This window comes from Cynocephalus volans, chromosome Y (assembly GCF_027409185.1).
Source record: "Cynocephalus volans isolate mCynVol1 chromosome Y, mCynVol1.pri, whole genome shotgun sequence".
Classification (NCBI taxonomy): Eukaryota; Metazoa; Chordata; class Mammalia; order Dermoptera; family Cynocephalidae; genus Cynocephalus; species Cynocephalus volans.
In genome coordinates, this window is record NC_084479.1 from 7,808,899 (window position 1) to 7,834,617 (window position 25,719).

The window sequence follows — 25,719 nt, forward strand, 5'->3', positions numbered from 1 at the left end:
AGTAAAATTTATATTTATAAAGGTATACATTTTAGAAAGGAAAGATCTGAAATCAATAAACTAACCTTTAACTAAAAACCTAGATAAAGGATGAAAATTAAACCTCCCAAAAGAGAAAGAAGAAAATAATAAAGATTAGAGTGAAGAATGAGAAATAAATGATGGTGCTGTACTCTCTGCCCACTGTTGCCAGAGATTTGAGGACAGAATTGTGGCATACTGAAATGACCATCGTGCCCAAGAAGATCCCAGAGACCCTGATTCCAACCACACCCCTCAGGTTCATGCTGGACACCATTTTGTCTTACTTGCTCATACCCCTCTTTGGGTCCTGGGCTCTGAGGGCAGACAGGGATCCACCACAGACTCAAGAAGACTCCTTAGGTGAACACAGGCTCTGGGGCCATCTCTAGGTCTGGCGGCCTACACACGAGCACAGCCATGCACAAGGCAATACACAAACGGAGTCAGGATTTACCTCTTAGTGGCAAGATTCAAAATAGCACTCCATTACTGTAAATAGAAACACAAAAGATTTCTTAGCTATAGGTCATGTTGTACACACTCATACCTATGATTTGGGACCATTTAAAAATATGAGGAATAGGTATAAAATATAAGTATACCTTCCAGACACTGCTTTTCCCTGAGTAAAATAAGAAAACCACTATTGCTGACAGCTGTTTAAATAAGTTCCAAGTTTACAATTACGTGCCGGTGAATTTGTGCATTCACATAGAAACGTTTCTATGCAACCCATAGACTCACTCTGCATTAGCTTCAAACATGAGGAAAAAATTGCCTTTACTCAGATAGTTTTGTAATACAAATCTCCCTAAAATAGGAGAGTAGGAAAAAATCTCGGGTGGCCCATGGCTCACTTGGGAGAGGGTGGTACTGAAAACACCAAGTCAAGGGTTAAGATTAACTTACTGGTCATCTTTTATTTTAAAATAATCTGTGTAGTGCAGTACTTTAGACTTAATGTATCTAACAAAATATTCAGAAGTTAGAGTGGCTGTTAATGTCAAAAATCCTGAAGTAAGTCAAACCAAACTATTTTTTATACTAAATGTACATATTCCCTATCCATTTATGTTGGATTCCATTAAGAATTCTTAACAGGGCCGACCCCGTGGTGCACTTGGGAGAGTGCAGCACTGGGAGAGCAGCGACACTCCTGCCACGGGTTCGGATCCTATATAGGAATGGCCGGTGCGCTCACTGGTTGAGTGCGGTGACAGCGCGATCCTCTTACTGGTCACAAAAAAGACAAAAAAAAAAAAAGAATTCTTAACAAATATTTTTATGCATAAATGTTGCATGTGCGGTGGCTTTCTTTTGCATTGCAGGCTGTTTACCAACATCTGTATCTTCTTCCCATTCAGTGGAGTAGGACTTCCCAACCTTCAGTCATGACAACAAAAACTGTCTTCAGACAAAGACAAATGACCCCTGGAAGGCAGTGTCGCCAATCATAATTAAATATAGGTAACACTCAAAATGTTAAAAATACTTTTAGTACTCCATTTATCATTTCTATTTGGAAATTTACAATTATTACATAGACAGTTTTCATTTCAAATTCTGACATTAAAAGTGTTGAAAGTTTTTGTGAAAGCGTCAACACCTTAAAGAGATTTAGAAAGATATTTATTTTCACTCTTCAATGAGCTGTGCCAATAAGAAATGTCACATTTATTGCATTCTTTCTCTCCATAATTTGATTTTCCCACACACTGACTTGAGTTTAAATAGTGAAAACACAGGATTCTCTTCCCAAATATGATGACTGGTAAATTCTCTCAGAAAGCTTATAAAATCATTTAGCTGGAGTGCACCGCTTCTGTTGTAATGCAAAAAGAGCACATATAAAATGGCTCAACAAGGAAATAATTTCTTATATAATGTGTAAATGGAGGTTTGGGGATAGTGGTGAGAATATCTCTGCTTTCTTCAATTTCTGTTTTAAGTTAGGATGGATTTCTTTCACCTGTGGCCCCAACTCCACCCAAGAGTCATCTTCATACAGTTGCAGAGAACATGAGAAATCAGGAACTGCATGGAAAAAAATTTTTTTATTTTGTCGCCTGAACTGGAGTAATGTTTACCACTTACATCTACATTCTCCTGAACAGACTTAAATTACATGGCTATCCACCCAATCATGGAACGCTCAGATTGCAGGCTATGCAAACAAGAGAAAAGAATGGTTTAATTTTTAAAAGACAGTCTAAACCATATAGAATTTTTCCTGTCTTTAAATTCTCTAATGCCTGCTATGATGTGATTTCTTTTTTATTTCCTTTTTATTTTTTGTTGCATGGCTGGTTTGGAGTCATTTGTTTTATGATCACCAATGTTTTAAGCAAAAATGTTCTAACCATAGCCAGCCTTGAGACTTTGGAGAAAAGATGTTTTCACACTCATTACAGACCGCCTTCCATATCTGAGGGTTACACATCTAGTGATTCAAGAAACTACTTATTAAAAATCCTCAAAAATAAATAAAAACAATGAAACACTACTACAACTGAAACAACAATTTACATAGTGTTCACATTTTTTTCAGTATTAATCTACACAAGAAGTAAAGAACACAGCAAGAAGTGAACTGGTAGTACATAAACACTAAACCATTTACAGAAGGGACTTGAACATCAGCAAATTTTTATATCAATAGGGGATCCTCAAGACATTCTTCAATACCTGAGGACAACTGTGTATTTATAGGTCTTCTTCTTGATATAAGCTCTCTGATGTCTTGAGGTATGACTTCTGGCCAAATCTTTTCCCATACAAACTACAATCACTGAGATTTTCCTTTGTGTGAATTCTTTTTTGTTTGTTGGGGCAATTCCAGTACACGGCGTGTCATATTACATTTATAAGGAGTTTTTTCCTGTGTGAGTACCCTGATGTATTCTCAACTGTGACTTTGTAAAAAAATCTTTTTCCACATTCATTACATTCACGGGGCTTCTCACCTGTGTGAATTCTCTGATGCCTGCCGGGGTATGACTTAAACTTAAAAGCTTTTCCACATTCTTTACATTCATATGAATTCTCACCTGTGTGAGTTCTCTGATGAATGCTGAAGTGTGACTTTTAGTTAAAAGCTTTTCCACATTCTTTGCATTCTTATGGTTTCTCACCTGTGTGAATTCAGATGCATGTTGACATCTGACTTAAAAGCTTTTCCACATTCTTTACATTCATATGGTTTCTCATATATGTGAATTCTCTGATACATGCTGAGGTGTGATTTTCATTTAAAAGCTTGTCCACATTATTTACATTCATATGGTTTCTCACCTCTGTGAGTTCTCTGATGCTTGCTGAGGTATGACTTTTGGTTAAAAGCCTTGCCACATGCTTTGTATTCATATGGTGTCTTGCCTGTGTGAATTCTCTAATGCATGCTGGGGTGTGACTTTTGATTTAAAGCTTTTCCACATTCTTTACATTCATATGATTTCTCACATGTGACTTCTCTGATGCCTGCTGAGGTGTGACTTTAACTTAAAAGCTTTTCCACATTCTTTACATTCATATGGGTTCTCACCTGTGTCAATTCTCTGATGCATGCTGAAGATTGACATTTGGTTAACAGCTTTTCCACATTTTTAACATTCATATGGTTTATCACCTGTGTGAATTCTCTGATGCCTGCTGAGATTTGACTTTTTCTTAAAAGCTTTTCCACATTCTTTACATTCGTAAGGTGTTTTCCATCTGTAAGTACTCTGATGCATCACGAAAAATAACTTGTTAAATGTTTTTCTATACCCATTACATTTGCAGGGATTCTTACCTGGAGGAGCTCTCTGATGCATGCTGAAAGCTGACATTTGGTTAAAAGCTTTTGAATTTTCCTTACATTCATATGTTGTTTTACTTCTGTGAATTATCTGATGGCTGTTGAGGGCTGACTTTTGGCTAAAAGCTTTCCCTGTAGATGTTCTCTGATGTGAGATAAGATATGACTGTTTAACAAAAGACTTCTGACACTGTATTTATCATGTTTCTCTCCTGTGTGTATAATCTGATGTTGAGTAAGTTTGGTCTTTTTATAGAACATTTTCCAATATACATCACATTGAAAGTTTCCTTTCCTACCTGAGTTATCTCTTGGGCAATGATAGATGACTTATTACAGACTTTTCCACATTCACTATATTTACAAGTTGTCTCACCCACATGAATTTTTTTATATGCAAATATTATGGTACTGTGTTGGAGGATTCTCCTTTTCAACTATATTCAAAAAGTTCCCCAACTGAAATCATAGGATGTCAAGATGCTCATGATGATCATTTGATTTCTCAGATATATTATGCTCATCAGGTTTCTTTCCAGCACATGTGGCATCAGTCTCTGGAAGAACTGCATTATGACATTCATTAAACTTCTCATGCCCGGGCCGAGGCCGTGGCGCACTCACTCCCGCCACGGGTTTGGATCCTATATAGGAATGGCCGGTGCACTCACTGGCTGAGTGCCGGTGGTGAAAAAAAAAAAAAAGCTCCTCATGCCCCATTCCTGAATAGTTTTCATTATTTAAAACCGGATTTTAGATATGCATTGAATATGCATTAAATGATTTTCCTAACTCCACTCTCTCCTCAGTTGATTGGTTGCCATTGATGATTATAACTTGCCACAGTATCTACCATGACATTCTTGGCTCCCCTCAATTAGGTCATTGACTATCTGGACATATGAAATGACAAAAAAATACCCCCATCTGTGAACCACACATAAACATATTTTATCGCATGCTCATGTAAATGTATAGAAGTTTCTCCCAACCCAAGTAATAAAAGATTTCATAAAAATCAATAATGGTGGGCCGACCCCATGGTGAACTCGGGACAGTGCGGCACTGGGAGCGCGGCAGTGATCTCGAGCGGGTTCAGATCCTATATAAGGACGGCTGGTGCGCTCACAGGCTGAGCGCGATGCGGCAGGTCACCAAAAGACAAAAAAAAAATCAATAATGGGTATTGGTTTCAGGAGTATATGCATTTTCTCCATACTGATATGTTTTGTTGTATTAATGTTTTTTAACATTATGTCACATTCTCCTTTGCTTCTTTATTCACTTTTTTGTTTTAAAATAATGTTAAAAATTTGATAATTTTTACCTTTTTCCTAATTGCAGATTTCACATAATTGCTTATCACCTTCCATTTGTTTATTACCCTTTTGGTTTTTAGTCTTATTTTTACAGTTTTTACTCTATTTTCTTTTTATAGAAATAGTGGTTATCTCCTGCAGCTCTTTCTCATTCTTCTGCTTTGAGTATGGTCTGGTTTTCCTTCACTGACTACCTTCAGATGCAGAATGATCCAATTTTTCATTGCATATGTAGAAAAATGACTTAGGTTAACAATTTTGCATTTATGTTTCTATACTTTTTACTCTTCCTTAGGAAATGGCTATAGGCATGTGGAAGTTTTTCAAATTATAAAATCTCTTTTTTCCCCACCCTAAACAGAGCCTCCCACAAATTACTCATTTAAGCTGACTTCCTGTGCTTCAAAAAACCGTCACTCTAGAGAAAACTTCAGTCCACCCCTACAGACACCCTGCTAATCTAAAATATTTGGCTCTACAACCAAGGCTTAGCCCACCATCTTTGAAAAGGTGCTTTTGACTCCTGATAAAATCAACCTGTATTACCTTCCCAAACTCTGGAACACACACTCCCACTTGATAATTCATTGCTCATGAAAGCTTTAGTATTATGCACTGGGGTTTTGGATGGGTACTATGCTCATACAAACCAGAGTCTCCCATAAACTTCTAAATTTCTTTGTTGTTTTAGAATAATTTCTACAAAGACAAGTGGAAAATACTAACTTCAAATTCCACTTCCAAACAGCAATGTCAGTCCCTCAGCTTGAAACCCTTGTTTCACTTGACCTTCACACAATGAGTTTCCTGGTTCTTCTATAAAATCCAGAACTCTTCTTTTCCATGCCCTGTGCTAAGTCTGCCTCAGCTCCATAATTTCTGATGTGGTGGTATAGAAGGCTCATACCTGGACCTCTTTTATTTTCTTATCAACTTCCTATGTGATATCCTGCACTACTTTGGGATTCTGCCTACAATCACCACCAAAAACAAGGCCCTTACCACATGCAGCTCCTAGACCTTGGAATGCTCAGCCTCCAGAACAGAACAGTAAGACATAGTTTGTTTCTTCATAAATTATCCAGTTACAGATATTCTGTTTTAAGCAACACAAAAGGACAAAGTCTGAAAAATCATGTCCATGAGAGTGCAGGACATGAGGGCAATTGAGAATACTTTTTAAAATGAATAGCAAAGTAAATGTCAAGAGATGTGTAGGGATTATATTTAAGGAAAATACATTGTTAAAAAGTAGCAAAAAACAATATGGAGCTATATATGCATGAGTCCATCTGAGAGGTTCTATAATACATGTGTTTGATGCAAAGATATGAACCACCCTCAGCTCACAGACCTGTGGAAAAATTCCTAGAAACAGCTGAACACAATCAAGATCTGCTGGGTTTTACTCTTCCTGGACTCTTCTCAGGATGTGCTTACTAACCTGGGAGGCTCTGGTTTGGGTGTTCTATTATTATCCATGGCTCTGCGCCTTTCTCCAACTTGAGGATCGCCTCAGGTTTACTAATGCAGTACCCTGTTAATGGGAGGTAATATAGGACTTTATAAAACTGCAAAGTCAGATCTTTGGAAGAATGACAAGAGCTCAGCTCCAGAAATTATACAATAAAGAGGCCAAATTGAAACTTTTGTTAGATCGGGATGACATGTTTTTCATGAAATGTAATTTCACCAAATAGCATAAAACCCTGTACACCATTCCTATCTTTATTTTAAAAAAGTAACAAAAATTTCTCCTGTAAATTACTGGGGTGTTTCACTCACCCAGTGATAACAGGCTGCTGAAGATCTCCAGCATCACATCCCTGTACAAATTCCTCTGAGCATCATTCAAGTCCCTCCACTCCTCCCAGGTGAAATGCACAGCCACATCCTCAAATGACACCCACTCCTGTAATGGCACACTGATCTCAATTCAAGCCAAAAGCCATGGGCCACAAAATAGGAATCTCAGAGTTCACACTTCTGTGTGAGGATGAGTGTCTTACATGTTAAATAAGGTGCTGCTTTTCTATTCTCCATATAATGGAGGGATAAAAATCCCAGCAGAATATCCTTTCATTTTAATAATATATTAATTACTGAAAATATCATTACAAAGCTTACCTTATGGCTATGAACCATTCTTCTTGCTAGTTATAAAAGTAGGAATTAAATCCTGCTTTTCCAAGAAGTTTATAAGCAGGTTTGAAAACATAAGTATAAATACATACCTGAACCACTGTATGAGATTAACAAATTTTGACAGTTCAGTAGATATGTTGCATTCTGTTTGCACTCCAATGAAATGCCTAAGATGTTAGGCTCTTCCACATGAATCACATGTTCTCATGATCATTAGGCAATAGTAAAACTGCAGTCACTAGAGCAAAGGAAGACACCCCACATTAATGGAACTACACACAGCACCATGTCTTAAGTGAATGCCCAAAGGCAGTGATAACAGATACACACTATTAAAGAAACAAATTACGGAATGCTTCTGCATTTAAATATTTTTCTACTTCAAAAAGTCAAACATTATATGAAATTGCTGTTTTTTACATACCTGTAAACTGAAAGCATACACAAAGGCACTCCAAAATTTCCTTCCCACATGCTAAAGGATTGCTTGTGTCTGCATGAGACTGAACACTCACACTTTCTAAACACAGGGTGTGAATAATGTGGTTTTGTAAGTACAATTCCATTACATACTAGATTTACAATTTAATAGTCATCCCTGAGAAGGAGAATGGAAAGAGATTTAGAGAGAATCAGAGAAGAAGAAAACAGGGTGTTGAAGACCAGCTGCATTAGAACACAGAACTAGGCTGGTTAGCAAGTTCACTTGGGAGAGCATGCTTCTGTTAACACTAAGGTCAGGTTCAGATCCCCATACAGGCCAACCAATAGAAAATAAGTAAACAAATAACAGAGCAGTAAGCATACAGAAGAAAGTAATACAGAAAGAAAAAGCAGGAAGATATTTTGGTAATAAATTCCTGTGCAGAAAATAAAAGCATTATGCTTTCAGGGTCTCTACATAATTACAGCTAATTAGATGCTAGCACTGTAAAGTGTAGCTTTTAGAAAGACAGAAAAATACAACGTGCAGAAATAAAACAGACTTGAATACATCATACTTGAAATATCTGTGGGAATGTCCAAATTGCAATTTGGATACATGATTCCAGAGTTCAAGAGATCCAAGCTGAAGATAAAGATTTGGAAATGTATTAGTTCAATTCTGCTGCTTATACTAAACTACCTGGAACTGGATGATTTGTTAGAAAATGAAATTTACTGCTTGCAGATTCAAAAGCTGGGGAGTCAAAGTCCAAGGAACACAGCTTGTGAAGACCTTGGTGGAGATGACAGTGACCCTGGGATCTCACATGGCAGAAAATGGCAGGGCAGAGAGAGGTCAATCTCTCATGTTCTTTTAAAGCCCTCAGAACCACATCCCTGCCACCATTATTAACCCATTCATTATGGTACGGTCCTACAATCTAATCACATCAAGTCCCCATCTTTTAACTACCACAATAGGATTACCCACCATCCTAACACTGTCACAGAGGGGGTCAAGTTCAGTCCAAGGCAGAGAAATATCAATATTTCAATGTTACCTGAAGAAATCAGAGTGAATGAGCAAACCTAACAGATTCCAAGCAAAAACAAAACAAAGCAAGAACAAGGATAGAGCCTGCAAAAGCACTTTATCTTTAAACATAAGATAGAGGAAAAGAAATACAATGTGAAGAACAAAAAGAAATTTTCTAAATTTATGCCACAATTAAAGGAAAGGTCAGTATTAAAAAGTCTATCAATATAATTCATCATTTAATATATAATTCATTATATATATTCATATATATATATATTTGCATTTGGTCTGTTTGGAAACCCAAGATATTTGGAGTTCTATGAGTTAAAATCCTTTAAATAATTATATAGATGTTAGAAAGATACAAAGGAGGCAGGCCAGTATAGGGATCAAACTGTGGTCCTTGATAGTAGTGATACCACACTCTCACCAACTGAACATAGCTGACGGAACACAGTTGAGAAAAAAATCTCTGGGTTTGAGGATAGATCATAGAGATTAAAAACAAAAGCATACACACACAAGAAAAACACAAAAGGAATAGAACATAATATTTTAAGAGGGGTGGACAATGTCAAAAGTTGTAATATAGAGTAATGAGAAAACAAGCAGAAGAAGAGAGATGGAAAAAAAATGGAAGAAACACTTAATAATGTCTGAGAACTTCCACAAATTAATCTCAGGCAACAAACCAAAGATCAAGGGAGTTAAGATAACACAGAACCAGATAAATGCCAAAAATATACATCTCGACATGTAGTTCTCAAACTTCAGAAAATCAAAATAATAAAAAATCTGAAACCAGAGGGAGGAAAAATATCTTACCTAAAAAGAAGCAAGATATAAATTATACCCAACATCCCCCGAGAAACCATGTTAGTAAAGAGAGAGTACAGTGATATCCAAACAGTTGATGAAAGAACCCCACAACATAGAATCCTGTACACTATGAAGTCAACCTGTAAAAAAGAAGAAAAAATAAAGACTCTCTCAGGGAAACAAAAATTGAGAGAATTTGTTGCCGGTACACCTGCATTGGAAGCAATGTGAAAAAAAATTAAAATTTTACAGATAAGAAAAAAGATACAGGTTAGAATCTGACTACACATAAAGAGAACTAAAGAAATGTGAAGGTTCAGTAAAAAGTTGTTTTAATTAAGCTTTTTTCATTGCAACATAGTTGACCATACATATCTTTGAGGTCCAATATTAGATATCAATGTGTGTGCAATATGTGATTTTCAAATCATGATAATTAGTTTATTCTTCTACATACAGTGTAATCAATTTTTGTGACCCTTTACAAATATCTCCCTTCCACCATCACCTTGAGCCTTTCCTCTCTCTAAGTAATCTCAGTTCTGTTTTCGACTCTTGAAGTTCAATACAGTATTGTGATTGCTGTACATTTCTTTTATTTAATTTTTAATTAATTAATTTATTTTCTTAGCTGTCACATATAAGTGAGAACATGCAAAATTTTTCTTCTGCACCTGGCTTATTTTACTTAACATAATTTTTTCAACGTTCATCCATTTTGCTGTGAATGGCAATATTACATGCTTTTTAAAGGCAGAGTAGTATTCCATTGTATAAATATAGCACATTTTCCTTATCCAGTTTTCTGATAATGGACATTTAGGTTGATTCCAACTCTTGCCTAGTGTAAATAGAGCTGCAATAAACATGGGAGTATAGGTGTCCCTTCTACATGAATATTTCCAATCCTTTGAATGTATATTTAGTAGTGGGATTGCTGAGTCATATGGCAGCTCTATCTGTAGTTGCTTGAAGAAGCTTCACATGGTTTTCCATAATGGCTGCACCAATTTACAATCCCACCAATAGTATAGGAGGGTTCCTTTCTCTGCATTCTCACCAGCATGTTATTCTCTGCCTTTTTGACAGTAGCCAGTCTAAGTGGAATGATAAGATATTTCAATGTGGCTTTGATTTACACCTCCTGGATGCTGAATGATGTTAAGCATTTTCTCCTGTATCCGTTGGCCATTTTTATATCTTCCTTTTGGAAATTCCTATTCAGCTCCTTTGCCCATTTTTAAAATCAGGCTATTAATCTATAATTAAGTTGTTTGAGTTACTTTATATTCTGCATATTAATCCTTTATCAGATGCAGAGTTCACAAATAACTTCTCCCATTCTGGAGGTTGTTCCTTTCTTCTGTTGTTTCTTGTGCTGTGCAGCAGCTTTTCAATTTGATATAATCCCATTTGCTATCTTTTGTTGCAAATGCTGTGGGGATCATATTCATCAAGTCTTTGCCCAGTCCTACTTCCAGAATAATTTCCCCTATAATTTCTTTTAGGAATTTTATAGTTTCAGGTCTTATATTTAAGATTTTAATCCATTCCTTCCAATCCAAGAGCATGAAATATCTTTCCACTTTTTGTTGTCTTCTTTAATTTCTTTCAACAATGATTTGTAGATTTCATTGTTGAGATTTTTCACATCCTTCATTGGCTGTATTCCAAGACATCTTATTTTGGGGGTGACTATCATAAATGGAATATAGCTTTCTTGACTTTTATTTCCTGCTACTTCAAAAACGCTAGTGATTTTTGCATGTTGATGCATTCTGCTGCTTTACTGAAGTTGTTTACTGAATCTAAGAGTTTCTTTGGAGACTTTTTAGGCTTCTCTGTATATAGGATCATTATGTATGCCAACAGGGATAACTTGACTTTCTCTTTTCTGTTGTGGATGCCCTTGCTTTCTTTCTCTTGCCTAATTCTTCAGGCTAGTACTTCCTATATATGTTAAACAAGAGCTAAGGGTAGATATCCTTGTCCCATTCTTAAGGAAAAGCTTGCAACTTATCCCCATTCACAATGACAATAACATTAGGTTTGTCATATATGGCTTTTATTTAGTTCAGATACTTTCCTTTTATGCCTAATTTGCTGACACTCTTTAACATGAACTGATGTTGAGTATTGTAAAATGCTTCTTCAATGCCTGTGGAGACAGTCATATGGTTTTTCTCCCTGATTTTGTTGATGGAGTGTATCACATTTATTGACTTGTGTATGTTGAATGATTCTTGCAGCCCTGGGATGAATCCTACTTGATCGTGATGTATAATTTTTTGTATGTGGTGCTGTATTCTACTTGTGAATATTTTATTGATGATTTTCCTATCTATATTCATTCTTGGCTTATAGTTTTCTTTTTTGGTGGTGTCTTTATGTGCCTTTGGAATCGGGGTGATGTCTGCCTCATAGAATGAGTTTGGGAGAATGACCTCTGTTTCAATTTTTTGGAATAGTTTCAAGAGAATTGGTATGAATTCCTCTTTAAAGGTTTGGTACAGTTCAGCAGTAAAGATATCTGGCCCTGGCATTTTCTTTGTTGGAAGATTGCTGAAAACTGCTTCAATCTCATTGCTTGGTTTTGGTCTATTCAAGTTTTCTATATCTTCCTGATTCAGTCTCTGTAGTTTCTATGTGTCCAGAAATTTCTCTATTTCCTCCAGGTTTTCAAATTTATTTTTGTGTAGTTGTTTATAATAGTGTCCAATGATTCTTTGTGTTTCTGTGATATAGGTTTTGATGTCTTCTTTTTCATTTCTGATTATTATTTGTGTCTTCTCCTTTCTTTAGTTAGCCTACTTAAACATGTGTTTATTTTGATTAACTTCTCAAAAAAAACATTTCTTTTCATTGATCATTTGTACCATTTGGGGGGTTCTATTTCATTTACTATTGATCTGATCTTGATTTCTATCTGCTAATTTTGTTGTTGAATTGTTTTTATTTTTCTAATTCTCTGAGGTGTAGTGTTCAAATAATTATTTACAGAACTTCTAGTCTTCCAATATAAGCATTTGTCACAATCAAGTTTCCTCAGTACTGTTTTTGCAATATCCTACATGTTTTGGTATGATTTGGTTTTGTTTTCATTACTTTCAAGAAATTTTTTGAATTCCTGTTTAATTTCTTCTTGGACCCATATGTCATACTGGAGATTGCTGTTTAATTTTCACATATTTGTAGACTTTCCAGGGGGTTTTGGTATTGATCTCTAGTTTAAATCCATTGTTGTCAATTGATAAATGAAATAATATCAATTTTATAAAAATTTGTTGAGACTTGATTTGTGACCTAACATGTCGTGTATCCTGAAGCTTGTTCATTGTGCTGATGAGAGAAATATATATGCTGTGGTTGCTGAATGAAACGTTCTGTAGATGTCTGCCAAGTCCCATTGGTCCAAAGTGCAGTTTAAATCATGTGTTTCTGATGATTTTTCACCCAGATGATGTGTCCAATGATGAGAGAGGGGAACTCAGGTCCTCAACTATTCTAATACTAGAGTCTATCTCTTTCTTTATGTCTAATAGCATTTACCTTATTTATCTGGGTACTCCAATGTTGGGTGTATATATACTTATAAGCAGTATGTCTTTTTACTGGATAGATCCCTTATCATTAATCCAGTCAGTCTGCATCTTTTGAGTGGTGTTTTTAATCCATTTCCATTAAGAGTTATTGTTCAAATATGCCAGACTTATTTCTGTCATTTTGATTTTTGTTTGGATGTTTTAAATACCTTTTATTCCTTTATTTCCATTTTATAGTTTGTCTTCTGTTTGTTTGTTTGTTTGTTTGTTTGTTTTTGAGGTGGTTAGATAGAAGTTTTTTTCTCTTTACCATTAGCATTTTTGTTCTACTAGTGTGTTTTATTCTTTCTTTTGTATTCGTGGTAATGACTGTTGTTGTTCAGATGTGAGATGTAGTGTACCTTTTGGAATATCTTGTAGGGCTGGTTATGTGGTGGTGAACTCCCACAGTATTTGTTTTTGTGGAAAATATATTTTTTCTCCCTCATTTCCAAAGGATAGTCTTGCTGGCATAGTAGTTTTTGATGGCAAATTTTGTCTTAGTATTTTGAACATATTACACTATTCTCTTCTTGCCATTTGGGTTTCTAATGAAAAATCTTTTGTTAGTCTATTGGTGGCTCTGTTATTGGAACTTGATGTTTTTGCCTTATTGCTTTTCAGATTCTGTCTTTGAACTTTTCCAATTTCATTATAATATAACTTGCAGAGGACCTTTTTGGATTGAAATGGTTCTGGGATCTGAGCCTACTCCACCTGAAAATCCATTCTCTCCCTATACCTAGGAAGTTTTCTGCTTTTACATAATTGCATATATTTTCAATGACTTTTCCTTTTTCCTCCCCTTCTGGAACACCCATCATTTGGATGTTAGTGAAGTGTCAGTTTGTCTATTCATTCTCTTTGACTTTCTTCTTTTGTAAAAATTCTTTTTTACTTTTTTGTTTTTGTTGTTCCACTTGTGTTATTTTGAAAAGGCTGTCTTCAAGATCATGAATTCATTCTTCTGCCCATTCTAGCATGCTGTTAAGACTCTTAGTTGTGGTTTCAGATTTCACTTAATGTCATTTCCAGTTCCATGAGTTTTGCTGCATTCTGTTTTTAGGGCAATAGTCTCTTTGTACATTTCCTCCCTCAGATTCTGGATATTTTACTCATTTTGTTGTGCTTTCTCAGTCATATTCTATCTCATTCAGTTCCCTTGGGATTATTGCTTGAAATTCCGTTTCATTCAGTTATTTCAAGGACTTCTTGAGCTGTACAGTCTGGTACATGAAAATTGTTATATTCCTTTGGTAGTGTCATAAGTTTTGCTTTTCATATTTCTCGTACCTCTATATTGGTCTCTAGTCACCTGGTAGAGCAGTTATTTTTTTCCAGTGCTCCAGAGTGGTCTTTGAGGACAGGGAGTCATTTTGTAGAAGCATTTTATATTGACTACTGAATGGGTGTTTTAGTATTTGTTTTTGCTAGATGCAGTAGTGTAGTCTCCATGCAGTCACTTTGGCAAAATTCAGGGCTAGAATTGTACATGGGTAAAAACAATAAAAAAGTAAAAATCTGAAGAAAAAAATTAAAATATTTTAAAGTAAATAGAAGAGAAAATGGAACTTATCTAAATTTGTAGGATGCAGAAAAAGGAATTCTTTCAAAAAAATTACAGTATTAAATGCAAATATTTTTTTAAAAGAAACACCTAAAATCAATAAGCTACGTCTGTATCTTTGGAAACTACAAGAGCAAATTAAATTAAAAGAAAGCAGAAAGAAAAAAGTTAGAACAAAAATAAAATTAAGAAAGGAAATTTTCCATAAAAAAGTTGATTCCTCAAAAAGATCAATAAAACTGATAAGCCTACAGCTAAGCACACTAAAAAGATAATGACACAAGAGAAATTACTAATATCAGAAACAGAAAAGAGGAAATCACTACAGAGCCTGTGCACATTAAAAAAATGAATAGTATTAACAGGGCCGGGCCCATGTCTCACTCGGGAGAGTGTGGCACTGGGAGCACAGTGGCGCTGGGAAGGCAGAGGCCATGGGTTCGGATCCTATATAGAGATGACCAGTGCATTCACTTGCTGAGCGTGGTGTGAGTGACACCAAGTCAAGGCTTGAAATCCCCTTATTGGTCACACACACACACAAAATATTATCAAAAACACTGGGCACAAAATTGATAACCTAGTTAAAGTGGACTAATTCCTTGAAAGACATAATTTCCCAAAAGTCACAAACACTAAAATGCAGTATTAGAATAGGACTATATCTATTATGAAAGTTGAGTAAAAAAAAAAAAAAATATTCCAAACAGAAAGCACTTGGGCCCAATGTATTTACTGGAGAATTCATCCAAATATTTATTTATTTTTATTTTTACAAGGTGGCCAGTAAGGGGATCTTAACACTTAACTTGGTGTTGTCAGAACGATGCTCTCCCAAGTGAGCTAACCGGCCATCCCTGTATGGGGATCCAAACCCTTGCCCTTGGTGATATTAGCACCACATTCTCCCAAGTAAGCCACTGGCCAGCACCATCCAAACATTTAAAAGGAAGAAATTATACCAACTTTCTACCATATATTTCAGAGAATAAATGATAAGAAACATCACAACACTTTCTACAAGGGCAACACTAACTCAATACCAAAACCAGACAAAAACATTACAATAAAAAAGTAGAAACCTTTATCTCATAAGAATGTACAAATATCTCCAAGAAAATATACAAAAGCCTAATCAATATTTAAAGGGAGTCATGCACCACAACCAAGTGGTGTTTATCCCAAGCATGCAAGGCTTGTTTAATACTTGAACAAATTAATATAATTATTCACATCAAAACACTAAAAACAAAGAAGTTAGATGGTCATATCAACAGATTTAGAAAAAGCCTTTGACAAAATAAAGCAGCCATTCATCATAAAATCTCTCAGTAAATTAGAACTAGAGCGGAACTTCACAAGTTAATAAAGACTAGCTACAGGAAACTGTAGTTAATAATATTATTAATGGTGAAATACTCCAGAAAATAAAGAAGATGGAAATAATAGGCCCTTTCACCACTCAGAACATCACACTAAAGTACTTCATAATGCAATAACAGAAGAAAATGAAATAAAAGATTACAGACTGGGAAAAATAAATCAATAAAATTGTCTTTGGTTGCAGGTGATATGAGTAACTGCATAAAAAATTCTAGTAAGTGGAAAAACTCCTGGAATTAGTAAGTTATTGCAGCATGATTTCAGGACAAAAGGTTCATAAACAGAATTTTATCACGCTACATTTCAACATACCAGCAATGACTGCATAGAATCTTAAATTAAAAAACACAATTCTATTTGTCAGCACCTCAAAAAAATACAATAGTTGGAAATCATCTGTCAGAAGAAATTAACATCAAGAATATATGATGAAAAAATGTCCCACAGCTACACAACAAGAAAACAAATAACCTGTTTAAAAATCAAGGAAATAAGATGGCTTACTGGTTAGCTCTGTTGGTTAGAGAGCAGAATTGTAACACCAAGTTCAAAGGTTCAGTTCCCCATACCAGGAAGCCACTCCAACACCACCCCCCAACAAAAAAGTAGCAAATAAATTGGATAGACATTTCTCCAAACATGATATACCAGTGTCTAACAAACACATAAGATGCTTAATACCATAAACATTAGAAAATGCAAAACCACAATGAAATATTGCTTCACACTCAACAGAGAGTAACAGGTTTCAGTGAAATTGTAACTAGTATGGCTGTGGGTGGCAATATAAAATGGCGCAGCCCCTGTACCATTTTTTAAAAAATACTCTGGCTTCTCAAAAAATTAAAAATGGTATTACCATGTGTTTCAGAAGTCCAAGTTCAATGTAGATGCCCAAAATAATTAATAGCTAAATCTTTTTTAAAACTTTCCACACCATTGTTCATAGCATTAATCACATAGTGAAGTGGTGCAAGCATTCCAAATGTCTGTCCAAGAATGAATGGACAAATAAATTGTGGTATGTACACAGAAAGGAATATTATTCAGCCATAAAAATAAATGAAATCTTGAAATACGTTATAACAAGGAACAGTGAGGACACTATGCAAAGTGAAATAAGCCACTCACAAAATTCCAAGTGTTGCATGGTCCCACTGATATGAGTCAAACTTTGAGAAACAAATCTAGAATATCAGGTGCCAGAAGCTACAAGGAGGGGAAATTGAGAGTTGTCATTTAATGGACATAGAGCTTCAATATTCCAAAATGAAAAAAGTTCTTGATATCTCCTGCAAAACACTGTAAATGTACATAACAGTACTTAAAGGTAAAAAATGATTCAAAAGCTAAAATTTTGGTTATATGTATTTTTCTTTATCAAATGAAAATTAAAATAAATATCTTAAAAACCAATAGATGGAACAAACTAAAATATTTTAAAAATATTTCATTTAAAAAAATTTAGGGAAAAGAAAAAGCAAAGGATTAAAATGTAGATGAGACAACAAGAAAGAAAAATAGCAAGATGGTAGACCTAAATCTACCCCTTTTAATAAGTAGATTAAATGGAATTAGTATAAATGTTCTACTTAAGGCAAAATTATCAGATTTGATAGAAAACTTAAGAACCAATAATATGCTGTCCAGAGACATATACTTTAAATACAAAGACAGAAACAGACCGAAAGTTAAAAAACAAAATTAAATTGAAAGTACTACACAAAAACTAATTGTGAAAAGCTTAAGTTGAAATATTAATACTAGCCAAAAAAACCTTCAGCACAAAATATATTACCAGAAATAAATGGAGCACTGAAAGATGTGGGACACAATATTGCCAATGATAGATAGCATGGAAAATGGAAAGGAAATCTCACCCTTTCAAGGGTCGGCTGAAGCAGACTTCTGTGAACAACAGGAAAATTGTTAGCTGGTCTCCTCCCTCTGCCTCTGATTAAATATGAGAAGAAAGATAAATTAAAGAAGGTTGGGTGGCCAGATCACTAAGATGGTTAGAGCATGGATTTGATAACACTAAGGTCTAGGGTTTGGATACCCACATAGGCCATCCATCAGGAAACTAAATAACAATAAAATAAAAAAGTTGTTCAATTTAAAACAAAATTAAAAGGAAATGTAAAGAAGTCAAAACTTGCTGAGTTTAAAAGAAAACTGCTTTTCAATCCAAGTTTTTTCCAAAAAAATATTTTCAAACACAGAATCTATTTTGTTCCAAGGTTTACAGTATTTTACTTTAAAAAAGCCAAAAACAAAACCATTTCCAGTATTCTAAGTACCACAGGGTGTGACATACAGACAGTGCCCAATAAATAAAACTTCTTAAGAAATAGCTGCCTCAGAGAGAAGGCGAGGCCAGAGAAAAAAGGGCCTAACACAGACGTAGCATTGGTATAATGGATTATAGTACAATGGAAGCCCATGCTTTTAAAAGATGTACAAGGGTAATTTCCTGTATCAAAAGAGCATAATTAAAAACATTTTTAAAAGGGTCACTGGATTTTCAACTATTATAACCTAAAAATAGGCAAAGAAATTGGTCAACTGCAAACTCGGGCATTTAAGAAAAATGGATTTTGACAGAGAATAGTGAGAGCCCGGAAGGCACAGTGCAGAAGTAGGACACATTGTGTCTAGAGACAAACACAGGGCCCTAATCAAAGAACTAAACCAGGTGCTCAGTGGGAACAACCTATTTCTCAAACCGGTGCCTGCTGTGTACCGCCCCTTACCACCCACTATGTCTGAAGGGAAGTGTCTACATGTTTATGCCATTCTCTGCAATGTGAGCTGGCCACATGTTGAGGAGACATAAGATAACAGGTCTCTAGACATGATTTACTTGGGTTTTCAGTCAATTGTATAACAGGAGAAGATTTCTAGGGTTGTTGAGAGGAGCAAAGTACATTTCACATGTGGTAGAAGCTTGTGGCCAGAGAGAAAACTGTGGTCTATTAAAGACTGCTGCAAAGTCTTACTATTCCTCTTATTGGGAGGTGGAATCTAATTGTCTTCCTCTTGAATCAGGGTGGCTCCTAGTGATGCACTTGACTACCAAAATGTGTTAGGAGATATGCTTTGGTATCTGAGTAGAGATACCGAGAAGCCTCACAGCCTCTTCCTGGGCCTCTTGGACAAATGCCCTGGGAGAAGCCAGACAAACCTGACTATCGTGAGGACTGCCAGAATCTGAGGAAGCCCACCAGGCCACATAGAGAGGGCTGGATGTCTGCCCAATGTCCCCAGCCACTCGTGTCCTTCCATGTGAGACCAGACACATCATAGAGCAGCTAACCCACACTGACCTTCTACAGTCTTACCCACAACATTCCAACGTGGAGTAAGGAAGAAATCCTTACTCTAAGCAGCTAGATTTTGTATCAGTTTGATACACAGCTGATCATTGGAACACCAAACAAGTCATTAGAGACCATAGACAGTACTCTGATATGCAACAGGAAGCACTTAAGTTCACAGTGAACATTAGTTCCAAAATAAAGCCAGCATTTCACATCTTATGTTACATATCAAACTCTGAGAATGTCAACTTTCAGTCAACAATTTTGTCACTTTTCTTTCTTAACCAACTGTTAGCTATGGTTCTAGTTTATAAACATACTGATGCCTAATACACATATCCATTTTTCTCATTTATTTCTAAGTGATTACCTGAAATAGGAGAATACAATACAATAGGTAAGAAAGTTTAAAAACATGAAAAGTCTCTTGAACTAGAAACAGAAAACTGTACAGTAAGAAAAACTACACATAGAATCATTGACATAAATTTATGGAAGCAAAATGTACAAATTATGAAAATCTGCAATTTCTGCTATTATTCTTTGCATGACTTTTTATTGGCTCTTCATGAACATCCCACTAACTTCTGAAGGCTTTCTCCCCTCAGATGCTTAAGGATGTCACCACTGGTGCTGATTAGAAGCACAGTAACCAGGGATTGAACCTCATCACCCAGGAAACATGCCCTTCAGGGTTTTACAAGAATATTTCCAATGGAACAAAGTTATTGTCTTTATAAGTACCAATACCTCCTCCCCCAATATAGGCAGTGTCTACAGAAATCAGAATGAAAAGAATGAGCAATCAAAAGTAGAAAGAATTGACACCAGAAAGGATTAGACACAATAGGGAAGAGTCCATGAAACACCCCATTTCACTGGCTTTGGTCACTCCATGGATTGTAGTGATACCACATGTAAGAGAAAAGAAGTAGATGTCAATCTCATTTTGGATTCACTGACGTTAAGGTGCCTTTTGAATAGCTACAAAAAGCAGTCAACCGCAAGTTGAACCTATGACCCAAGGAAAAGAGGAGAAGCAGAAAAGGGAAGAAGCTAAAGAGAACCAAGGTGCAAACTACAGAGGAATGAATCAGTCAAGAAGAAGAGCACAGTGAGAAGAACAGCACTCAGAATGAAGCCCTGTGATGAGCAATGTTTAGAAGAAGAAAGGAGAAGAATTCAGAACAGAGAAAACCATCAGTAATGGCGTGAGAGAAATTAACACAGAAGAATTTCCATGAGAAGATCATAAACAGCACTTTCAAATGTGGCAGAGGATTCAAGTTAGAAAAAGACTACAAAATACCCACAGACTTCACTGTAATTCAAGTGATAATTCCATATTTTATCCATGAATCAAGTACAGTCTTCCAAATCTCTTCGCAAACCACTGGATGTGTAAGTGAAGCCATCTTGTATCAACAGCCTCAATCACAGCACCAGGTCACTAAAGCTGCATTTGCCACCCAAGTAATGCTAGCATAAAACTACCCAGCTGAGTACACTCAACATGTCAATCCACAGAACTTCAAGGAAATAAAATGGTCAGATATTTGAAACCATTGCGTTTTGATTTGTTCTTACACAGCAAATGCTAAATAATACACATAACCCCCCAGAACACAGTATATTTAAGCAAAATTACGTGGGTGAGAAAGTCTTAAATTATATGAAACCTTACAGTCTGCTTATTTAGCCATATGTGCCTTAGCACTAACTAACCATTTCCACTGTGGAAAGCTATGTATTTATTTCCAGGTTGGCAGTCAAAAACATTCTAATAGAGATGGAATTTCAGAATTTAGAGGAAGGCCTGGCCCATGGCTCACTTGGGAGAGTGTGGTGCTGATAACACTATGGCCAAGGGTTTGGATCCCCATATAGTGATAGCCAGTTAGCTCACTTGAGAGAGCGTGGTGCTAATAAAACCAGTTTAAGGGTTAAGATCCCCTTTCCAGTCATCTTTTCAAAAACAGTAACAACAAAAAAATTAGTGCCAATAAATCCTCATATCCCATGAGAATTTGGTATATTCTCTTCTTGAGTTCCATTCCAATGGTGTAGAAAAACTGTCTGCCTTTTTGACGTGACATCAGAAAGACCAGAGATAAATTTTTAGTCAAGTTTGATACTCTGAAATATTATATCTTTCTATATCTACATGCAAACTTAACCTTACATATGTACACTTCCTTCAAGGTGAGGTTTACTCATTTCTACTTTCCCATTTTAATTCATCCTCCCCATAATACCCAGGTAATACAGTGAAAAAAATGAGGAATAAATAAACAACTCACCAGAAATGTATCCATCTTTTCTTGCTCTTGGAAATGCACAGTGCACTATGGCAGCTTACCTGGAAGAGGAGGGAATGGAGTAGGTTAAGGAGAGAACTGTTGTGTATTGACCCCAGATTCTCCTGCCCAAAACTCTATACACGTTAGCTGGAAAAGACAAACAAACAAACAATAAGCCACCCTGAGAGACAACAATATTTTATTCTCAATAAGTTGCAACAAGGACCCAGTAAATGTGCATCTGCAAGTACATTAATTGGTACACATTAGACACACAATTTATTTTTGAGTTAATGAAAACATATATTACCTACTGATTTAGCAAGAATTAACATTACCTAAAATAAAACTTCATCATTTAAACCAAAGAAAAACACATTGTGTCATTACTAAAACTAATGCTATAGAAATGTAGTTAGGCTATATTAACTATTTTCATATTAACATAATGATTCCACAAAGCTCCAGATCGGTGTTTCCACTACAACTCATCTTATTTATATGTACCTAAATATCTGTTTAGTACACATCTTGCAACCCAACATCTTTTACCCATGATCATATAGGTAAAAAATGTACATTGTGGGGCTGGCCCATGGCCCACTTGGGAGAGTGTAGTGCTGACACCAAGGCCAAGGGTTCAGATCCCTATATAGAGATGGCTGGTTGGCTCTCTTGGGAGAATGTGGTGCTGATAACACCAAGTCAAGAGTTAAGATCCCTTTACCAACCAACTTTTTAAAATAAAATAAAATGCACATTATGTATCTTTCTTTTCGTACACTATTCCAGTAACATTACCCAGTGATGGATCTCCCTGCACCCAAACCCTGACAATGAACTGGGCTTTGCTACGTGACTTGACTTTACCAACAGCACATTAACAAATGTCATGCAAGCATAAGTTTGACAAGTACTGGCCACTGGTGCTTGCCTTCTTAAACAGATTCACAGTGTGAAGAAGTCTGGGGCTACACTTTTGGAGACACAGGGCCCAGACAAAAGTTAGCACAAATCACAGGATATGTGAGCAAAGTCAGCTTGAACCAACCAGCCTCAGTCAAGTCACCAGATGACTAAAGCTGAACTACCCAGCTAAACACACCCAAAATGTGGATTCATAGAACTTAAACATATTAAAATGGCTAGGTTTTAAAAGCCATTTGGCTTTTGATTTGTTCCTTACATGGCAGATGCTAAATGATACACCTAAGCCCCCAGAACTCAATATGTTTTGTGGGGGAAAAAACCCTTAAATTCCATGTCAAATACAACCAATAGACCTTGAAAACCACAGGGACAAGTTTTGAAAATTACAATGAATGTCAATTAAGAGGACTTCATTGAGGTTCCTGGCGCTAGCACAAGCTACATGAACCAATAAAAGCAACTATTTGCACATCAGTAAATTATGGTGCAAGATTTTCTGGTTTTTTGTTTTGTTTTGCTTTGTTTAATATCATGTAGAAGCCGTTTACTTTAAAAACATGAAAAGTATCTGTTTCTTATAAGTTAGCAGTGAACTGTACCAGAGTACTTTCTAAAGTTCATGGAAAAATATAATTAAAAGAAAATAAGGATCTCTCCACGAAGTGTTTGAAGCACGCTAGTGCTTCAAGAACAGAATACTGACATTAAGGGAAGTACTTGTTATTTACTCTTTGTGGTGACATGATCCACAGAAAGCACTGGAGATCAAAAAAGGATAGGTATGTGTAAGGCAATATATGTAAAAGCATACATTGTTTTAAGTTGACTTCAGCATTACAGAAATAATCTCAACAGTGAACAAACAGTTGTTTTGATGGAAGTGTGGCAAAATGAAGAATAGGCAAAAAGTCAGGATGTGTAAGATCAACAAATCATGTGACGCTGGGCAACCCACATTTCTTCATATCTTATTATTTTCACTTTTCTTCCAAGATAGAAATACCTCACAAAATATTCCTGAACTAACATCAAGAAACTATGAAGATATAAAACCATCAGCATATCTCTAGATGCCAAAACTAGTGATACGCTGGGTTTGAGAGAGCTCGGACTCTAGGAACAATTAGGAAAAATTGAAGGAATGGGAGTGTGTTCAGAGAGCACTGCAGACAGATCCTCTCAGCTACAACACGTTATTCCTGCACCCCACAGAACACCTTCAAACCTCTTCAGTGACTAACATTTCCTAGCTCCTTGCCTATTCTTCTCAAAGTCACACTCCCTTTTGAAAGTTGGCCCAAACCTTCCAATAGCACCCAGTCTCAACAAGCTCCTGATTGAGATATTATCATCCAACTCTTGCACACTGTAAGCACTAAACTGAATGCGTGGGCTGTGAAAGCTAGCCTTTCTAGGACTCTTTTGCCTCTGCTCTGAAGCAGTACTGAGAGGGTTCAGGCCAAAGCCATGTTCTCCCAGGTGGGATTCTTATTCATATTCATAGAGCGCCCTCCTTCAAGCTTTGTCGCAGCTCTTATACCCCAAAGAAAACCAGAATGTCATCCCATGCCCCAATGCCCCTCCTAGAAATCACTGTCCCTGAAAACTTGGTCTTATATCAAAGTCTGTAAACACAGACCAGGAGTGCTAGGTAGACTACGCAGTGCAGGAGGGACCAAAAACTTGACCTGAAGAGACACCAAGAAACCCCACACCACAGCGGCCACAGAGTAACACTCTGAACACACCTCACAACTATTTCTCTGGAAATCTGGGGCCTTACACTAACAGCAACACGCTCACGTTACAGATGGATAAAGTGAATGTCGCATAGGCCAGTACCAGGATCCTGATGGCGGAGCTACAACGTGACCTCCCGCACAACTCCCAGGCTCACTGTCTTCAGACACCCCCACCCACGATCCTGTTGCCACCCTGTACCTAAACCCCCATTCTGGTACACCTGGAACCAGCTTCTTCACACCCAGCAGCGCAAGCCCGCCTTCCCGCAGTGCCCTCGTCTAACAGAACCGTCCGGAAAGCGCAGCCCGGGCGCCCCTTCTGGGCCGGCCCAGGTCCGCGCTCGCGCCGCAAGTCAGGCCCCGCCCGCCCGAGGCCCACTGCGCTTCTGCCCCCCCCAGGTGCCGGGACACCCATCCCGCTCCCCAGCACCCCCAGGCCCAAGGAGCTTCTCTTTCACCCTCACGCCCACTTTCAGGGACGCACAATCCAACCGCAGGAACTGAGGAGCAGTGTTGGTGGACAGGAAAACTCCCGGAATCGCCACGCAAAAGACAGCAGCGTGCCCGAAAGCCGCACATGCGCAGTAGAGACCCGAAAAACCCTGTCCCATAGTACTACTGGGAGGGTGACGTCATTGCAAGGCAAAACTACATTTCCCAGAAAGGGGGGGGGGGGGCCGGCGGCGCAAGGATGCACATGCGCAGAAGAAACGCACCAGATCTTTCTCTACTCTTGTACCTGTTCCTTCAGCGATCAGTGAGACTACATTTCCCAGAATGCTCTGGGGCTTTGCATTAAGAAAGAAACGAGAAAATTTTTTAAATTTTCCCTGCACGGAGTACTGCTATGGGGAGATCAGTCCTTGTTAGATCACGACTGGTCTCTAACCAGGCAATAGACTAATCTCTATTCCACCGATGTGGAATTCTGGTTTCTTATTAGATGTTGGTTTGACAACTTGAGACATTGTGGCAGTAATGGGGAAATTCAAATGGGGGCCTGGCATAGCTGTTATAGAACTATAGTCATAAGATACATTCTTCTGAATTTTTCTTTGCTTGTAAAGTGTTTGTAGAATCTCGGTATCATGGTAATACTGATGCAGGCAATGAGTGGAAAAGCAGGTCTACAACGGTTATCTTGGAGAGACTTTGGAAACAGTTGATGGTAAATCTCCATATGTTTGATAGTTTTTATCATTTAAGTCTCTGGACATGATCCTTTCTTGTTATGTACTGGTTTTTCATTGTTAATACAATCACTTCACCTGTACTATGTCTATTATTTTGATTATTTTTTCTTGACTCAGATTTTGCAGGTTGTTTGT

At 36.8% G+C, this 25,719-nt stretch overlaps 1 long non-coding RNA gene across 5 annotated transcripts; it reads right to left on the reverse strand.

Moving 5' to 3' along the window:
- LOC134368920 (uncharacterized) lies at window positions 1–24,957 on the reverse strand. Of its 5 annotated transcripts, XR_010022571.1 has the most exons (8): window positions 24,876–24,957; window positions 21,720–21,778; window positions 17,980–18,052; window positions 8,286–8,353; window positions 7,374–7,522; window positions 6,925–7,051; window positions 6,584–6,676; window positions 1–1,257 (listed from the first exon to the last, which is right to left on the reverse strand). It is a non-coding gene; the product is annotated as an uncharacterized LOC134368920 (long non-coding RNA). The 5 variants fall into 5 exon arrangements; XR_010022569.1 differs by lacking the exon at window positions 8,286–8,353 and having other exon boundaries at window positions 1–513; XR_010022568.1 differs by lacking the exon at window positions 8,286–8,353.
- Window positions 24,958–25,719: the final 762 nt, after the last annotated feature.